General features: G+C 40.4%; 1 protein-coding gene across 2 annotated transcripts in view; it reads left to right on the top strand.

Annotated features, from left to right (window-relative positions):
* LOC117510404 (DNA repair protein XRCC4-like) overlaps window positions 1-16,817 on the top strand; it is a 179,095-nt gene extending 162,278 nt beyond the window's left edge. For both annotated transcript variants that reach the window (XM_034170103.1, XM_034170104.1), the window contains exon 8: window positions 16,086-16,817. The gene's annotated coding sequence lies outside the window, so the exon portion shown is untranslated. The remainder of the gene's footprint in view (window positions 1-16,085) is intronic.
* The last annotated feature ends 4,311 nt before the right edge of the window (window positions 16,818-21,128 follow it).

Genomic DNA, 21,128 nt, shown 5'->3' with positions numbered 1-21,128 from the left:
CAGTCATCTGCAGGGACTGGTTGGGGCTGAGGGGAGAGAATCAGGAAAAAGACATGCTGTGGAAGAGAGCAGAGATCAATCACTAATGATTAAAAGCAGAGTGGTGCATACAGAGCAAAAAGAGGTGAATAAAAAGAAACACTCAGTGCATCATGGGAAACCCCCCAGAACTCTAAGTCTATAGCAGCATAACTAAGAGATGGTTCAGGGTCACCTGATCCAGCCCTAACTATAAGCTTTAGCAAAAAGGAAAGTTTTAAGCTTAATCTTAAAAGTAGAGAGGGTGTCTGTCTCCCTAATCCGAATTGGGAGCTGGTTCCACAGGAGAGGAGCCTGAAAGCTGAAGGCTCTGCCTCCCATTCTACTCTTACAAACCCTAGGAACTACAAGTAAGCCTGCAGTCTAAGAGCTAAGCGCTCTATTGGGGTGATATGGTACTGTGAGGTTCCTAAGATAAGATGGGACCTGATTATTCAAAACCTTATAAGTAAGAAGAAGAATTTTAAATTCTATTCTGGAATTAACAGGGAGCCACTGAAGAGAAGCCAATATGGGTGAAATATGCTCTCTCCTTCTAGTCCCTGTCAGTACTCTAGCTGCAGCATTTTGAATTAACTGAAGGCTTTTCAGGGAACTTTTAGGACAACTTGATAATAATGAATTACAATAGTCCAGCCTAGAAGAAATAAATGCATGAATTAGCTTTTCAGCATCACTCTGAGACAAGACCTTTCTAATTTTAGAGATATTGCGCAAATGCAAAAAAGCAGTCCTACATATTTGCTTAATATGCGCATTGAAGGACATATCCTGATCAAAAATGACTCCAAGATTTCTCACAGTATTACTGGAGGTCAGGGTAATGCCATCCAGAGTAAGGATCTGGTTAGACACCATGTTTCTACGATTTGTGGGGCCAAGTACAATAACTTCAGTTTTATCTGAATTTAAAAGCAGGAAATTAGAGATCATGCATGTCTTTATGTCTGAAAGACATACCTGCAGTTTAACTAATTGGTGTGTGTCCTCTGGCTTCATGGATAGATAAAGAAAGAAGAAGAAAGAAGACTCCCCATTTACATGAACAAATATTTATATTAATTTATATAATTAAATATAATTTATATAGTTAATTTATGTATTTAATTAATATTAATTTATATTATAATTAATTATTTTTAATTAATTATAATTAATATTATTTTGTTTACATTTATACAAATACATATTTATGGAGTATGTTCATGTCCAACTTGGTTTTTCTAATCGTGTTTTAGCTTTCAGGTTTGTAATGGAATTTTCAGTCTCTTCTTGACTGTTTGGAGCTGTGTTTTCATCTTGTTGGTCTTAATTTTGCATGTCCACTTCGAGCTTGTTTGCTGTTAATTCCTGTTAATTCCTCCAGTTCAACAAGGGAAAATGTCAAAGTTGCAAATCTGATACGCGATCCAGAATTTAGCTTGATTTCATGTGCTATTTTTAAACACACTGACTTGTTAGCCTGCGGGAAATGTTGATTTGCAAGACGTCGCATGGCTAGTAGGTGCACAGTTTTCCCAAGGCTAAGATTTTGAGGGAAAAGTGGGAGCATGTTTTTTACATATATATTGGAAAGACTGCAGAAATGCAGCCAGCACAACGTGGGAAATGCACTTCAAAAAATGCATCTAAATAAGGATGATATCCCTTCAGTTTGTGTTGCCTCTCCTGAAATTGTGGAACGGCTATGTCTGTGCCACTGTCACAGACGTTAAATGTTGACTCTCCCACGTTACGCCAAGCTAAACTGGTGTCACCGACCCACCGGTCCCCCCTAAAAATTGGTCTACTGTGCCGTCACTGTGCATGCGTCTTAGACTGACTCTGAGTCTGACTCTCTACACTCAAAGTGATCAAAGGGAATAATGTGACTATTAACCATCAGATGACAAAACCTTTCAAATCATTCTAAAGTCAGTTTTAAGCAGAAATTAGGCTGTTTTAAGCAGAAATGAGGCGATAATCAATGAATCGCAACTGACGCACTGAAATGACGTAGGCGCAGCAGCAGCATGTCAGACTCGGGCGTGCTGCTGTGATGCTCTGATTGGTCCTCTGTCTTTAATGATGAAATAATGCTGAATTTATGGGTGATTCTTTAACTACGCGCACTATTGGCCTTGTAAATGTAATTTCCACCATACCATTGCCTTACAATATAAAGCTCCTTGGGGCAACTGCTTGTTGTGATTTGGCACTATATACATGTGCTCTGATGTCACTGTTTATCTCCATAGAAACTACCCAAACAATCTTTCATACAAACTGTTTAGGAACATTACAGTGTTGTGGTGGAAATTACGGCAATAGTGTGGGACAACTACATTTTGTTTAAAAAAAAATCACAACAGTTGTATGACATTGAATACCCCAATTATGTTTTGATTATTTTACTGATATTTTATTCAGAGATATTTTAAAACATTAGAAAAAAACGTTTCTTTGCCATTCATTTTTATCATTGAAGATCAAAAGTCTGGGTGTGGGACAAGCACAAAACGGCAATATTTGCATATAATGATGCTGAAAAAAGGTGAAAAAGTCATCATAGACTACTAGAACAAATTTCTTAACACATTTTCATTGTAAAGATAACTATAAAAGTGTGAAATTTCCCCTTTTTTCTGTTTTTCATACAATATGATCAAAGGACATAATAAGTGCCCATAGTCTAAGAATCACCCTTATGTGGAAATGATTGTTGTACAAAAGCTTTGTATATTTGTCTCTGAGGTAGATGATGACTTTAGTGCAGTTTGAAGCAGAAACGATGTGATAATGAATCGCTACTGACGCTCAGAAATGACGTTGCTGACGCTCTGAAATGATGCATGCACAGTGAAGGCAGGGTGGGCCGTTTTTTAGGGGGGAACCATTTGGTTGGCGACACCGGCAGCTGGTGAGTCTCGTGTTTACAGTCTGAAAGGGAGCGCTGTGACGTGGACACGGGACCGGCTGCCAGCTGGCTGTGTTGATGATGTGGATGTTTACTGACTCATTGACTACGGACGGACAATTGACAGAATCAGTTACTGACCATCATGTAGAACTTGTAGAATTTGGAAATAGCGAAAGGAGATAATGACTTTGTTTACATGTGGAGCGATGTGTAACTGTAGTAGTACCAGACACCTATGTGTGAACACAGGAATAATACACACCAAAATCACCAGTGTTAAATTAATACTGACAATGTGTAAATAGTCCTACACTGGGTCAGTTTAGGACCATATGTACACTGTCAGTCTGAATTTAACACTGTCAGTATTAATTTATAGTGGTAATTTTTCCAAAATTTGCTGTGTATTAGTAGATGTAGATGTCTTTCAGGGTATGTATTTATTACTATTTTTTTTTAGACTATTCCATCTTATTTAGGTGCATATAGTGTTTTTTTTTTTTGTTTTTTTTTTAATACAGCATGGCTTACAAAGGAGGCAGAGACTGTAATATGCTGATGGTCAAAATACTAAAATTTCACTTGAAAGCCATATTACATTTGTACAGAAAAAGCAACCCGGCTATCGATCTGCCTCGTATTTTTAAGATGCACTCTTTAAAAAAAGTGTTTACTGGACTAAGATATGCCTATTCCACATCGCTCTGTGCACCTCATGACTTTGCTGGTATTCAGGTAAATCCATACTGGACAAACTGGCCATGACATCACCAATAGATTTTCTGAAGAGTGATTTTGGAGCTTAAATAGAGCAGCTCAAAATGTCCTTATCTTGGCAGTCTTTAACTCCTACATGAACAGTTGTCATGAACAGGGAAACTATAGAGATCAAAACCATTCATTGTACCAGGCTGTAGATATCCATATAATGAAAGGCAAGTGGCCTCTGTGTGTTTGTGTATTCGGAGTATCAATTGAAATCCAGAAAGAGCTGACTTTCGTCCTTTGGCGTACTTACTGTACGTATGTTTTTCATGGGAATTTAAGTCGTGAAAACAGCAAGGTGATCCGACCAATATTTTTTGAGAAATACATTTTTCAAACAAGCCTGTTTATGTCACGCTTCCACAATAAGATCTTGTATTTCAAAATAAAAGCCATTGAGGTTGCTGCAGACCTGACAGAATTATTTAGCCTGTCCATCCTTTAACATCCCAGATGTCAGATTCATGTCTGGACATTTTCTGTATGTATGTGGCCCCAAACCCAGAATTAACATGTTCACACTCCAGACAATACAGCAGAATTGTGTCTCAACAGTATCTCACACAGCCCCCCAAAACACACACACACACACAAAGAAATTTGATCTAATATGAACACTGTCACAGTTCAAATATAAAACTCCAGTTATTCCTAATCGTACTGGTTAAACAGGTTCAGAAAGCTTATTGATGACAAAAATTCATTTTAGAAAATTGAACACAACTGAAAATAGATTAAACCTTCAGTGAAGCCAAGAAATATGTCAATATATATTAGAATATGTCAATACTTAAAAAAAAGTAGCATAACTGTAAACAGATTTTCCCCAAGTCAGCTGTCCATCCGTATATAGTACAAATTATCACATCTAGAACCCGTGGTTCCCCACGGGTCAACGTGCCAATCTTTATTTCGGTTTGAAAGTTGGAGATTTTAACATGGGAGGTCTACGTTAACAGACTTGCATTTGGCGATTCAAGGGACCACAAGAAGTGCATCTTCTACGTTGGCTTTATTTTTCAGCAGCGTCGGTTGGGGCTTTGGTAAATCCAATGAAGGACACTGATTGTGTACACAACTATTCATACTGCTACTAAATCTACTTTTGTTGTTGAACTCAGTGGCTGAACCAAATGGATCTCTTCACTCCACTTGCAGTGTTGACTTCACTTCTAAATTGAGGTCATTTCTGTGTTGCCCACATAGTTTTGCTAGCAGCAAAGAGTGTTCTTTGTTTCAGTGCAGTCATTAAAGCAGCCTTTTGATCGTTACACGTAATGAGTGACTTGTCTTTGAGATGCTGGTGTGAACTTATTGGCCTCCATTATTTGAATTAAACCAAATGTTCTGCAGGTTTTAAGAGGATGGTAGTTGAACAGTAAGTGTGTGATAATAACAACCTGCTGGAGAGTGTGCCAGAGGGAGACTTTCTATTCTGTCACACTGTGAAGCACGTTGTAATTTTGTTGAGAACACTGCTATATAAATGGATGAAACTAATACTTTCATTGTTTCACTCTTGACCTATTTCCTGTCTGTGTAAGCATACAAAAAAGTTAGAAATCTAACTTGCTGAAAAACTTTTTAATGGGTCATGCCAATGACAGCCATTTTTATAACTGATTAATTGTTTAAGTAATTTACAAACCAAAAATAGCAAATGTTGGCTCATTCATTATTCTAGATTTTTTTCTTCTTACTGTTGCTGTGAAATGAATGATTACATTTTAGGACCAGTTTTTTGGAATTATTGGGTTTCTGGGTTTGAAGTATACCAATATTTATACCAGACATTGTTACAGCAACATCACTGATAATGCATAATTTACCAAAAGCATAAGTTACCAAAAACACAAGTTGTCATCAGCTGTGGTGAATACTACTCATGGTTAGGGTCAATGTGCCATGTCAATAAATAAATAAATAAATATATAGCCTTTATCAGTTGCTGGAGTCTAGATATGCACCATAATTGATGCATATCTTTGGGGTCTACCGATTATCGGTGCAGATAATCGGTTGACCCCTAGTTCTAATCCCAGAAATCTCAGTTGACCACTGGCCAGACAATCCAGGTCATTTGACAACTAACTGCAAGAAATTATGATAATAATAATAATAATAATAATAATAATAATAACAATGACTTGGATTTATATAGTGCTTTTCAAAACACCCAAAGTGCTATACAAGTTGCATTATTCATTCACTTGCACATTCACACACATTGGTGATGGTAAGCTACTAGTGTAGCCAGAGCTGCCCTGGGGCAAACTGACGGAAGCGTGACTGCCATTCTGCGCCTACGGCCCCTCTGAACACCACTTCATTCATACACAGGCATGGTGGGACACAACGGCAATATGCAGATTTTTGACTGGTTGGCAACCGGATTTGAACCACCAACCCTTCGGTCACAAGACGGCTCGTTCTGCCAACTGAGCTTTTAATGTTTTTAAACTGAATAATTAATCACAGTAATGACGTATCTATATAATATTGCCCTAAGAAGCCTCTCATGTCTATATCCTGGATTTGGCAGTGCCTTAATAGGACTCACATTATTCATTTAATGATGCCATTTGGTAGATATATCTTGGCAGTGACATTCACGTGTCTGGGTCCTCAGCCTTTGAGACTGAGATACACTTGGGAATAGTTTATGGAGTCATGACGTCATTAGTCAGAGGTGTTTGGTGATGCCAGTATCTCTGCTGGAGAACGAAGAGCAGAGCCTTTATGGTCCTGGTACTTCTTCTCTTATTGTTGTGAGAACTGAACACTCACCAACACCGATGTCGCAATACATGTATTTGCATTGAATCATACAGTGTGCATGTGTGTGTTTGGTGCACAACAGAATGCACAGTGCCAATCTGCACAGTATGGTTATAGATACATGCTAATTTGTTTCCATAAAACACCAACATTTCATGTCTTTTGCACAGACCGGGTGTCACCCTAGTTTCATGTTCTGTGTAAAAGGAGGTGTGGTCTTCTGCCTGAGTGCAGGAGGCGTGGCCACACCCCTCTGCCTGCTGTGTGCCAGTCATGGACTGTGGTGCGAGTCCAACAGGAGGAAAACGATGAACTAGCCAACTGATGTGAGCAACTGGATTATTCTAATCAGAAATTTTGAATGCATAATTGGGATTGGTTAAATTACCTTTTTCTTCTGAAGAATGAACCTAAAAGTGAAAGTGTGCCGATGCCATATTTGTTGTTGAATCACTGTCCCCAGATGAGATCAAACCGCACTCGAGTTTAGACACTGCCAATTTTTGATAAAAGTTGACATTTTACATGAATTAGTGTAAAATGTCACAGATGAGATGGCTGCCTAATAGCGACACTGCGCACAATGATTTCAAATCTATACAGTGAGGTTTTATGAGACGCCATCTTTTGCACAAAACTTAAAAAGCCCAAAGTATTGAAGGCGGTCTGGCACAGCGCAAAAAACAAAACAAAACAAAACACTGAACACCCTACACAGTAAACTCACCCTAATGTGAATGAAAAGAGATGTAATCAATTCATAAGCATTTAATGAAAAAAGAAAGTTATCTACATTTTGCCTCACAGTGCTAATGTGAATGACAGCAGGTCTATGCTGCTCACAGATTAAAGCTACTGGATGTAAATTCAGAACTCGTACCGAACCATGATGTCTAAATGTAATATTATGCAAACCGTGACTTCTGTGTACCATGACACACCTACTAACTAGTGACCTGAGGTGATGACTGGATGTCTTTGACAGGTCTTTTCAAAATATCCTTGCATATAAGTAGAATGACTTTATGTTAAATAGATGGTTACTTATTGAAGCTCAGACAAGAAGTACCACTGGTACTGTGAGTGAACATCAACTGTAACATGTTGGGCACAGGGTGCGTTTCTCTTGGCATGAGCCAGCACGCACGTGCTTCAGTGTTGAGTACCCCAGCAACTGTAAAACGCTAAGGGGTTGCCTAAGGTTCACCTGGTTGCAGCAGATAGATGTGAAAGGAGGGGATGGACCAGTTGTCTGCCAGAACCCAAGGCTGTTCCGTATTATAGTAAGTGCAGCTGTGAGCAGCAACACTACATGCTCTCAGAGCATATCCTGACCTAGTATATATACCCTGAAAAAGTGCAAATCCATCTATAACATTGACATTTTTTAGGTCATTAAAAAACCACACTCATCCCAACTTGGAAACATCCTTGTCGTGGCCCTGGAATCCAAAAGGAGACTGATTCCAACACGACAGACAAAAATAAATAAATAAATAAATAAATAAATAATGCTTATTCAACTTTTTAAAAGTCAGTTAAATTTATAAATAAATAATAATATTTTCTTATTTTCTTTGCTGTTTTTGTCTCATAGATATTCAGTGATGTTTTCTGGGCAATATGGAATTGATGGCCAATGTTATGTCTCTATTTGGTCACCTCCTGAGGTGGAGGAGGTCTCACCAACTGGGGGCATGTCTGTCTTCCCTCAAAATGGGTTGGCTTTGTTACCACTAATGCCATAACAATTTCTGTCCACTCTGTGGATATGACTCACAAGCCATAACATATGTTTTCTAGACAGCTTTGACAATCAAAGTTTGACAGTTATGTATTATTTATCCAGACCACTGTCATGTGACTTGTCATAGCAATAAAGCTTCATTTAACAAGGTTAACAATGTCAACAACAGGAAACTTGCAATGAAATATGTCACGCAATAATAAATGTTTCAAAAGAAATGCCATAGCAATTTAGACATCTGGCAGAGTAAGATAATATTGCAACATGTGCCATTTTGAAATGTTTATAGCTGAGGCCCAAAAGCTGTCCATACACACAGTTAAATCACCCACTATAATCATGAAGAAAACCACTGTACAGATCATACGCAAAATGGAAGCACAAATATCAGATGTTTTGTGTTGATAAAAAGAGGTTCACTCACTCTGTAACTGGATCCATGGGGAAAGGTTAGTCCGTGAATATTTGACCAATTTTAATATACAATACAGCAAATATCATCTGCATTTTTCCAGGAATTTGAACTGCATCCTTTGCCAGCTCCATGTAGCTAGTTACTGTTAGGTTAGGTTACGAAAGACGGGGTGGACTACAAGCCCAGCAGAGCGTAGGCCACAAATGGGCCCATTGCTTTTTTATGATAAAGGAACCTGGTCCGGTTCCAAAATAAAGGAACCCAAAACCTTCTGTCTCAGTCTACCCCATGCTGAACACTGGCCCAAAAAAGTAAAGTGACGTCTCAGGTTCGTCCCCACAGGCTGTACATGTACTGACCTGTTGGAGTCTCATTACCATTCTATGTCTGCTCAATAGGTATGACCTGTGAGAGTCCCAACCACTGTACTTGTTATACTTCTAGGCAGGCCAAGTAGGTCCCTGGAAAACCTTAGGTTTGGTCCTTTCATGAGCTGTCTCACCTGCCTGCAGTGACTCAAGTGATGCCATCATTTGTGGTGCTGCTTCCTGATCCAGTTCTGGAGGGTGGTCTTCTGCACAGCAGTTGACACCCCTACAACGGGCTCTGGACCCACAAATTTAGTTGAGCTCCCTGACTTTGCAAGCCGGTCCGCTCTCTCATTACCTGGAATACCTGTATGACCAGGTAACCACACAATAACAACATCACTAATGTCTAGTGTGTTAAGTTCCTGGGCACACTCTCACACCAAAGCTGATGAGTAAAATGTCCCTTTAATGACTTTTATACACGCCTATCCGAGGAAATAAAAACTCTTTTACTCCTAAAATTGAGGTTAATCAGAAGCTCCACACACTGAATGACAGCAAACACCTCAGACTGAAAGACGGTGTATCTGCCCAGTGCAAAACTCTTTTCCTGTGTCAAGCCATCGTGTTGTATTAACACTCCAACACCGACTTCCCTCCTGATCAATGATCCATCTGTAAAACAAGTAATTACAGGTGAGGTTGTGTTCAGAGCCGGCTCCATGTAGCTAGTGACTGTTACTATTCAATTATGAACATAGCTGGCACTGCAGGTTTGTATTGGACTGTAACATGCATGATGTTATTTTACACTCTCACATGTCCCCATGCTACAACAGCAGTGGTTATGCAAAATGCTACATATACCACCCAAGCATTTTGATGGCTGACCAACACAGGTTTTAGCTATTTTTTAACCAAAATGTGGTTTAAAAACCAACCCCCCACCCTGCCCCAAATTTGGGATTGTGAGATGTCATTATCTCGGCTTCCTCTTGGTCAGAGACCAAAGCAGCGATGACCTATCCACATTGACTTCTCTGATGGAAGCCATATTGCTGTGTGGCTTAATGACTTACTCGTAAACCCAGTCCTCCTGTGGTTAACATTCAGTGAGAAGCATCATGACTCCACTGGGAATTTCACAGTGCATGACCATACATTTGAAATACGTTGGTGTTCAAATGTCAAATACTGTTTGACACTTAGCCATATTGAATTTGAATATCTGTAATGGTAAGTCTGCAGGATTGGTGCACTGTATGGTCTGGTTGCAGAACAAGAGATGAGGTTAGAGAATGAAATTGTTCCCACAGTGCTGCATCAAGTTAACTCAATCCGTGATGTGGGAATGGTCTGTTTCTGTTTATCAAGCCGTTTTCACTTCCCCTCTCCCTCTTCACTTCCTCACTGTCTTTGTTCCTTTGCCATCCTTTCAGATTAAAGTGGTTTGCTAGAAGGTGGAAGATGCAGTGATTCATAAAGTTCCAGTCCGTTGGGATTTTCCAGCACTCGTCGTTACAACCTGATCCCTTCACAAGACGTTTGACGCTGTTGTTTGGGGCTGGGTAGTCAAATCACAAGTTGATTAACTCTCACAATCAATGAGAGCATGCTTGCCAGGGCTTCACAGAAAATGTGTTTACAGGTACTCTATTCCCTTTCCAAACACCGCATTGTTTTATAAAGTGATTCAGCCTCCCTGCAGCAATCTGGAGATATGTGCTGTGATTTTACATATTCTCAGGTAATGGTTTCATTAGGACAGTCGGTATACCAAACTTTTGTTTGTGGTTACTTTTATCTTGCTACATGGTATGTGGTGGGTTACTTGGAGCAACCACCTCCTACCTTGACCATGTTTTATGTGCTGAGCCTGCAGACATCACCCCCTTCACTCACTTATAAGCTTATCCACACTAGACCTTAACTCTGTGAGTCTGTAGTAAATCTGGGACAGGAAACATGCCCCCCTCTGGTTCAGGGGGGAAAAAAACGAGCTTTTGTCTTGTATCTTGTGCTTTGGTTGTTGTCCAACACCACATGAAGAGGTGAAACCGTTTACATCAGCAGCTTTCACTAGAAGGAACAATTAGCAACAGCACTGTGATCCTATTCGTCACTCCCACTGATAGTCCACCAGCTGTCCCTGCAGGACTGGTACTTGCCTGGGAATAGCTCTGTGCAGCTCCTTTTCTTTCATTTTCCTTTCAGAAATGTATTTTTTTAACATTGTTCCTTACTTATGGCAACAATGGGTGTGGTTAGCTGGGAAGAAGAAATTCATATTCTTGTCATCCCGTTGTACAGGATGATCGCTTTAATCTGATTAATGATGCCGTAACATTTATTAATTCACTGGTTTCACATCCAGTACAGTGCTTCTGGAAAGTATTCACTGCGTTTCACTTTTTCCATATTTTATGTTACAGCCTTATTGCATAATGGAGTAAATTCGTTTTTTCCATCAAAATTCTACACACAACACCCAATGATGATAACATAACTTTTTTTTTTGCAAATTTATAAAAAATAAAAAATAAAAATCTAAGAAATATACATAAGGATTCACACCCTTTAGTATTTTGTTGATGCACTTTTGGCAGCAATTACAGCCTCAAGTCTTCTTGAATATGATGCCACAAGTTTGGCACACCTATCTTGGACAGTTTTGCTCATTCCTCTTTGCAACACCTCTCAAGCTCCATTAGGTTGGATGGGAAGTGTCAGTGCACATGCCATTTTCAGATCTCTCCAGAGATGTTCAATTGGATTCAGGCCTGGGCTCTGGCTCGGCCACTCAAGGACATTCACAGAGTTGTTCTGAAGCCAGTCCTTTGATATCGTGGTTGTGTGTTTAAGGTCATTGTCCTGCTGAAAGATGAACTGTTACCCCAGTTTGAGGTCAAGAGCACTCTGGAGCAGGTTTTCATCCAGGATGTCTCTGTACATTGCTACATTCATCTTTCCCTCAATCCTGACTAGTCTCCCAGTTCCTGCCACTGAAAAACATCCCTACAGCATGATGCTGTCACCAAAATGCTTCACTGTAGGGATGGTGCCTGGTTTCCTCCAAATATGATGCCTGGCATTGATGCCAAAGTGTTCAATCTTTGTCTTATCAGACTAGAGAATGTTGTTGCTCATGGTCAGAGTCCTTCAGGTGGCTTTTGTCAAACTCCAGGCAGGCTGCCATGTGCCTTTTACTAAGGAGTGGCTTCCATCTGGCCACTCTACCATACAGGCCTGATTGAGATGAGAGATGAGATTTATTGTCATTGTCATTACACGAGTGCAACAACAAAATTACGTTTACACTCCAATTATCTCAGACAAAAAACAGCAATTAATCCACAGTTATTACTAGTTGAACATAATAATTGACAGGCGGGATGCTCAGGAAAATTAGGACACAAATGCACGGCTCCAGCAGACAACTCTGATTATTAGTAAACTTTACTGAAGTGGATAGCAGTGGTCAGTACACAAGTAGGCAGTCCAACAAAAGCAGCAGTACAGAAATCATCAAGCGAAATGGCAAGGTCAAGGCAACAGGCAGGAGGTCAGGTACACACTATGAGGCAGGCAGGAACAAGAACGCAGGTACAGAGCTGGAATGAAGGCACATGGCACGACAAACTGGCGAAGAACAAAACCACCCATTGAGCTTATAAACCCCAGGTGCTAATCAGTAAATGAGGAACAGGTACACATGGAAAGCACCAGAAGCAGGGGACGTGGCCAGAGAGAGAGAGAGAGAAACACCCATCACCAAGAACCAAGAGAGAGACAAGAGAAACAGAGACAGACAGACCCAAGCAGAAAACTCCCAACAAGAGAATAAACAAACCAAAACTCAAACTCTGACAATAATGGCACACATCAGACTTAAAGACAACACATATACATTTGTCATTGTTTATGTGCACTAAACTTGAAGCAGTCCATCATCCGAATTGAAGCAAAGTGGGTGAAGGCTGCAGCAGGAGGGCCTGCGCTGCCCTCAAGCTGGATTGCTACAGAGATGGTTGTGCTTCTGGAAGGTTCTCCTCTATCCACAGAGGAATGCTAGAGCTCTGACAAAGTGACCATGAGGTTCTTGGTCACCTCCCTGACTAAGGCCATTCTCCCCCAATCTCTCAATTTAGACAGACGGCCAGCTCTAGGAAGAGTCCTGGCGGATCTGAACTTCTTCCATTTACAAATGATGGAGGCCACTGTGCTCATTGGGACCTTCAAAGCAGCAGAAATGTTTCTGCACTCTTCCCCAGATTTGTGCCTTGAGACAATCCTGTCTTGGAAGTCTACAGCCAAATCGTTTGACTTCATGCTTGGTTTGTGCTCTGACATGCACTGTCAACTGTGGGACCTTACCCAGACAGCAAATAGATCCGGGCCGGATGTTGTCCAACTCAGACAGACAAAACTTGATTAGCCATTAAAACACATTGGTGTGGTAATATTTCACACCAAAATGTGTTTTATTGGCAGATTAAGTTCTTACAAGAGCTTTTGTTCAAATGTGGACCACATCTGTCCCAGATCCATGCCATATATAGGCTGTAAATGGTTGGTCTTTTGATGATCACCTGGCTGCTACCAATAGGTAGCAGTCAGGTGATACAGCACCCTCCAAAAATATTGGGCCCCTTGGTATTTCACACATTTTAATTTGTTTTTGCCATTTCAAATACAAAAAGTAAATCAGGCTTCTCAATATAAAATTTCTAAAATTATCATCCTCAAACTCAAAGCAAATCTCTATGACTTGATATAAATTAATATAAAATATAAAAGCCAAGCTGATGGGTTGTATCAGTAATGGGCCCCTTTGGTATACAGTGGTCCCTCACTATAACGCAGTTCACCTCGTGGCCTCGCAGTTTCGCGGATTTTTTTTAGTCCAATTTTGCATGCTTTTTTTTTTTTTTTTTTTACAGTGCATTGTGTTCTGCGTCCTCGTCAAGCAGGCCGGTCGCGGCACCGCGAAGGCAGAGCATGCGCATTGTGTTGTGCTTGTCTGTTTATAAGAATCTTCTCGCCCAGAAGAAAAAAGAGCGCCAACAACTACCTACCCATAACTGTGTTCTTCACTTGGAAAAAGACACCTGCACCGAGGTGTCACTCAGTGGAAAAAGACGCTAGTGGAGCGGCGCCAGAACGAAGAGGCACGGTCAGAGGAACTGTGAAATACTGGTCAATCACTATTAATAATTTATGTATCCAACCTCGTAGGTTGATCGTTAAAATTAAATTTGTTAGTTCTAAAAGCCATCATAATTATTTATAGGCAAACGTTCTATTTTTATTTCTCAAACAAATGTTTGGACCTAAAAACAGGTTGGTCTTATTTTTCTACTAAGGTTTGAACTTTGAGAGTGTTTACACACGAGAGAAAAGTGAGAAAATGTTAATGCCTGTTTGAGAAAAGTGTATAAAGTGTTTAGTGAGGGGTTTTACAGTCTTATAATGTCTATAATAATTGTAAAAAAATAACACTGACTACTTCGCGGATTTCACCTATCGCGGGCTATTTTTAGAACGTAACTCCCGCGATAAACGAGGGACTGCTGTAATACCTTTAAATAATCAGTTTTATTGCCAGTTTTCTTTAGACAAGTCAGGGGATGGATACATGAACATTTCCAAGTCACTGAATATGTCTTGGACTTTATTTATCAGTTATGAAGAAATACAAACAGTATGGCACTCTGGTAAATTTGCATGGAATAGACAGTTCTCAAAAACTGAGTGACTGTGCAAGAAGGTGAAGAGTGAGGAAAGCCACCAAGACACCCAGACAACCCAGAAGAATTTATAGGCTTCTGTGGCTGTGATTGGAGAAATTGTGCACAGTGCATGTTTTGCATTTTGCATCACCATTTATATAGCTTCATGATGAAGTGGAGCAGAGGTTTTTCTTTCACCAAAACATTAAACCTAGTCTTGCATCTTAGATCTACCTTCTGGCAAATTGTAGCTGAATTTTTCAGGTCTTTTCTTTTTAAAAAAATCTTTCTTAAAAAGAGTGTGTACAAGCAGCAAACTAGTGAGGGAAGCCACCAAGACACCCATGACAACCCTGGAGTTGTCGGCCTCTTCAGTGACAGATGCTTCTGGGGTTGTAAATCTTACCTCTCGCTCTCTGGCTTCCATGCTTCAGGTCTGTTTGTGTTGTCTCTGCAACTTGTTTCTATTCTCTAGCCAGGAAATGGATGTTTAAAAGCCTATAGGCTACATCCAAGATTTATTTTATACTGTTTCACTTCTACATTTATAAGCTGTAGGATATATTTGCATTTCTTAATGCCATCTGCTCGGAAAAGGAATGTTGTCTTAACCTGTTTTGCTTATGTTTTATATTAGTATAGGTGCATTGAAGAATATAGTTTCATTTTTTAAGACTTTGCAAAATGAATATCAGTAATACCACCAATGCGGCCCCCCCCAACACACACACACACACACACAGGGCAGTTCGACTGCATGCACATTTACTTTGTTAGTAAGTTAGCATTCTTTTCACCTTAGACAATTAAATGAGAACAAGAGGAAATCATATGTTGGCCTGATTCTTATGAAACATGATTAAAATCAGGTCTGGAGCTGTCACAAACCTCTTGTGGCCTCTCACTAAAGCTGAAGAGATCAGCCACAGTGGTCTGGGGCGCCGTACTCAGCTCCAAAGGATCAAGGTTCATGTCTGTCCAGAGGCAAATTCATATTCCCACATTTTCTGTTGTAAACGAGGTCACTTACAATGCACGGTTCACTGCAACTCAGGGAATCCCGGCTTTCTGAAGTCCCCCCCCCCCAAAAAAAAACAACCCCCACATCACAGGTTTTGGTTGGTTTTGTGTCAATTAAATTGTACTTCCCAATTCAAACCACTTGTATTTTTAAAAGCAATCCCCAAATGAATCATTTTTTATGGCTGCTGCTGTGTTACAATCTGTGTTGTACTGATTTTATAATTGTTTTTTATTTTACACAAGAATAAACACATTGTCACTCTGTGAATTAACTGCAGTATTTTTTTCTACCCTAATGTTTCTGCATGATCTTGACACACATTGATGTATTTTCCTCCACACACACACCCCCCCCCCCCCCCCCCCCCCCCATCTCTAGGGAAGGTCTGCAAAGCTCTCCTGTACTGCAGAACTAAGAAGCCTAACCTTCAGACTACCCCTGTGGAGCTGCTTTGAGCTCATCAGCAGCAGCAAATATTCATCACACAAATCCTCATATTTACAATTAAGTGATGATCGCTGGGAGCCAAGATACCAGGATATGTGAATTCGGTGGGTGAGCCAGCAATTCATAATCACATTCCATTACAGTTGCCATGGCAAGTGTCAGTTAACAAATAGATTTTGGGGCAGTAGGCTGCTTTCAGACATTTAACCCTGTGCCTCTCATAAAAAGCTGTAGAGGTACCTCGTGATTTGTAGTGGTGAGGTAGTCGCAATGGCCCCATTCTGTTTCGTTATCCATTGGGCAAGGTCCTTAACTTAGCACATTGTAGAATGGGTGCAGTGTTGGTTGTGACTAAACAGTCAAATTTAAGACTTAGAGATACAGTCGCAGTTCTGGCAGACAAACTGCTCCTCATATAAGGTTTATAAGAATTCACAAGTGGCCTTCCTCTTTGCCATTTTCACCTTCACTAGGTGGATTATCCATTACTCTCCACGTTGCATAAATTGAAGGAGTGAATTAAAAATATGCTTAATGGAAAAAGAATTAAAGATTTCCATCCATCCATCCATCCATCCATCCATCCATTTTCTTCCACTTTATCCGGAGTCGGGTCGCGGGGGCAGCAGCTCAGGCAAAGCCGCCCAGACCTCCCGATCCACACACACCTCCCCCAGCTCCTCCAGGGGAACCCCAAGGCGTTCCCAAGCCAGCCGAGAGATGTAGTCCCTCCAGCGTGTCCTGGGTCTTCCCCGGGGCCTCCACCCAATGGGACGTGCCCAGAACACCTCTCCAGCGAGACGTCCAGGGGGCATCCGGAAAAGATGCCCGAGCCACCTCAACTGACTCCTTTCGATGTGGAGGAGCAGCGGCTCGACTCCGAGCTCCTCCCAAGTGACCAAGCTCCTCACCCTATCTCTAAGGGAGCGCCCAGCCACCCTCCGGAGGAAACTCATCTCGGCCGCTTGTACTTGTGATCGCGTTCTTTCGGCCATGAGCCAAATCTCATGACCATAGGTGAGGATCAGAACGTAGATCGATCGGTAAATCGAGAGCTTTGCCCCCCTACTCAGCTCTCTCTTCACCACGACGGTCCGATACAGCAACCGCATCACTGCAGATGCTGCACCGATCCGTCTATCGATCTCACGCTCCATCCGTCCCTCACTCGTGAACAAGACCCCGAGATATTTAAACTCCTCCACTTGAGGCAAGGACACTCCACCGACCTGAAGAGGGCAAAGCACCTTTTTCCAGTCGAGAACCATGGCCTCGGATTTGGAGGTGCTGATTCTCATCCCGGACGCTTCACACTCGGCTGCAAACCACCCCAGTGCACGCTGAAGGTCCTGAGAAGCCAACAGAACCACATCGTCTGCAAACAGCAGAGACGAGATTCTGTGGTTCTGTGGAATTTAAGATTTATTTTCTAAAATAACTTATTTTGGATTCTCCCTTGTTTCTCTCTGGGTCACCACAGCAAATCTAATCTGGATCTGCATGTTGATTTGGCACAAGTTTTTCACCAGATGCGCTTCCTGATGCAACTCCATATTACATGGAGAATGGGGAGGAGTGGTCTTCAACCTTCTACTCTGGACACACCACACTGCTCACTTAATGGAAATGTGTATTTTGAAAAAAACTAATATTCCAAAAAGGTCTTTAGACTTGCATGATGGGCTTTTTCAGGTGAATCAAAAAAAAAAAAACTTATTTTGAAAAAGTGGAATGGAAACACTTTCCACTGTTACAGGTCACATGACATACAAAATGGATCACATGACATTCTAAAATACACAGCATAGTACAAAATAAGAGATGGGGAGCTTGTTAAATGTTATCAGAAATGATACTACACCAATATTGGACATAAAAAACAAAAACGATGAAATGGCAATTGTCAATGGCACTTAGCAATCCATCATCATGACTATTGGAATAGGGCAGCACAGTCTCGTTTGAACCCCTGCGTGATATCGTGGGATTTGACCACATCTGGGGACAGACAGCACGAACACGGCCGAGACTAATCCCCGGGTGGACTGTGGGAGTTTCAGCACAAACCATTCAGTCCAGCTTGGTAAACTTAAAAGCATACTTGCTGTCACCTAGTGGGCCTGCCAGTTTAAGACTTGCCGGTATAAAATGGTTTCCGCTGAAACCCCTATCCTCCGAATGGTTTATGCTGACACTTCCACACTCTGCCTGGGTATTAGTCTCTTGCCACAAACAGTGTCACTTATAACAGGAAAGTTGTGCACCGTTTTGTTTTTGGCTTCAATCACTGAAGCAGTCGCGAAATGTGCAGTTTTTTTTGGATCTCAGTGGAGAAAGGTAGATTAAGCAAATGGGAAAGGTTGTCTGTAAGTGTTAGCCTGCACAGCTAACCAGAGTAACTGCGGTCTATCACCTGCACAACCAACCAACTCCACATGTTTGAGCTCCAGAACATAAACAAACCGCAACACATGTCCCCTTTCCAACGCATCATCACTTTCGCTTTGCATTTTCACTTTGTTTGCATGTAATTTGCCCAAAAACTCAGAGAAAGTGCCATGTTTCTGTCCTTGGAAGTAGAAAAATTGCATCATATGCATCATATTTTACCCCCTTAGCGCCTGCCCTCAAACGAGACTGTGCTCAGTGGTGGGCACAGATAACCAAAAAATTACTTCGATAACAGATAATCAGATAACTGAAAAGTTATCTTTGATAAAGATAAACCGATAAACCACCCAAAAATGTATCGGAAGTTACAGATAATCGATAACTGATAAATTCCAGTATTGGCTCTAGTACATTTGCAATTATTAAGAAGCTGAAATTGACTTTTAACACGATTGCTTTTGAAAGCATCAAAAGCGAAAAAAGACCCAAAGAATGAGCCAGTATTTCCATGTTTGACCATGCTGCCCCCTGTAGGAAGCTGCACAGAAGAATCCTGAGAGCACCCACAAAATGAGCTCTCTATTAATCATAATGCTCTGGTCAGGCAGAGGTCTTGAAAAATAAAGTCATACTAACTTATGCTTTTGTGAAAATACTGATAGAATAACTCCATTAATGTCAGTTCTGTCATTTGTACAAAGTTAACATATAACATATATGTTTTAATGTTGAATAATGCACTAATTCTGAGGTTTTGTAACAAACACAGACTGCAAAGCATTCTGGGTAAAAGTGCCTCTGCTAAACACTAATTGGTTCAGTCATTCATTATGTAAACCAACGCGTTAATGTGACGTGTGTCGGTTTAAAGATAAATGTACTTTTGTAAAATATTCCATTTTTATTTGTAAAAACAGGCATTTTTACGGAGCCCTGGAAGTGTCATCGCAAAATGTTTTGCAATGTTTGACGATGTGCACACGTTTTATGATGTTGTAAAACGTGCACTCAATATTAGTAAGTAAGTAAGTAAATTTATTTATATAGTGCCTTTCACAGACTTAAGTCACAAAGCACTTCACAGGTTAAAATGCAATAATAAAAACATAGATAAAACAAAGGACAAGGTTAACAATTGGTCAGTTCTGAAAAACCTTATCTTGACACAAATGTTGGCTTTACACTGTGCGTGTTTTATCCATTTTTCAGATGATTTTTCATTCATGCGAGAATTTTTTGGACCGAGTTTCAGGTTAATCGCGCGTCCTGCATCGTGTAGTGGAGTAACAAGCTTTAACATCTCATGACCACTTCCTGCTGCTGAAGAACTACAAAGCATCCAACCGCAGAGCTGTCTTGTAATGTTTTTTGTTGTTGCTGTTTTGTTTTTAAACTTAATTTGTAAAAAAAAAACAAAAAAACAAAAACAAAAAAAAGCCATTTGCAAAGCCAGAAAGTTGATTTGACCACCATCTGATATAACCGGGTTAAAATAAATAGAACACTGCCATCTACTGGTGCCCGGACGCTTAGTACTTGGGGTGAATACTGCCATGAACACTACTTTCCAGTAGATGGCAGTAGCAGCCTTGAAAACTTACCAAACAAAATTCCAGATAATCCATCTGCTACATTTAAGATGCGTGGAATTTAAATGCAAATACAGTAATGGCTATAAACCCAGAGAATATATTCATGAGAGTTTTAGGCACTAGAGTTTAATGCTGTTGTCCATGGAGCCTGAACAGAGTGTCTGAAATGCATTTGTCCTGTCGTGAACGTCTGAGATTACCCTATGCTACCCATAATGCATTGCTGCCGGGCACAGCATGTGCTCACAAAACCTTAAAAATTAGCACATTACTTTAAAACAAAAACATATATCTGATATTTTCACTTTATAAAACTTCAGACATGACTATTTTAAATAACTTGTCCAAAATGAGTAGGTTAAAATTTGAACCATAAGTTAAAAATGTATGCCTCTGGATGACTTGGGTGATAGTGCGGTTATATCAGTATGGTGTTAAAGGAATTTTTTTTTTTTTTTTTTGGGGGGGGGGTCACCAGTTCTCCTTTGCTTACACAGGATAGAGTAGTTTATTCTGAAAATAGCTCTCTTCTTTTTGCAGAGGGTAGAACAATATACTTATTAGGAAACTTTTAACAGGTAGGTCTCAACTGCTTTTAAGTATTAAAAATGTTTTTCACTGTTCAGCTTGGTTTACTACGTTATCGGTCTAAAAGTTATCAGTCTGCAATTCATCGGAAGATAATTAGTCCGATGATGGTTTTTAAAGTTATCTAAAAAGATAATCCGATAATGAAAACATTATCTTCGATAATTATCTGTTATCGCATTATCGGAAGTGTGCCCACCACTGACTGTGCTGCCCAGTTATAGTTCTTACTAGAATGAGTTATCATGCGAACACAGAACCCAGCAGTCACATTTGCTAATCTTTCATTCAGATTGTCCCTTCCTGATTCACTTCTCTGAGCCTTGGTTTGATAGTTGTATTGGATGGAGTTGATTATGCACTAACTACATACATGCGATCATGGATTCTGTATTGTGTCTCA

This window comes from Thalassophryne amazonica, chromosome 5, assembly GCF_902500255.1.
Source record: "Thalassophryne amazonica chromosome 5, fThaAma1.1, whole genome shotgun sequence".
In the NCBI taxonomy this organism is placed as follows: Eukaryota; Metazoa; Chordata; class Actinopteri; order Batrachoidiformes; family Batrachoididae; genus Thalassophryne; species Thalassophryne amazonica.
Note: the sequence above shows the minus strand (reverse complement) of the source record. Positions and strands in the feature narration are given on the sequence as shown.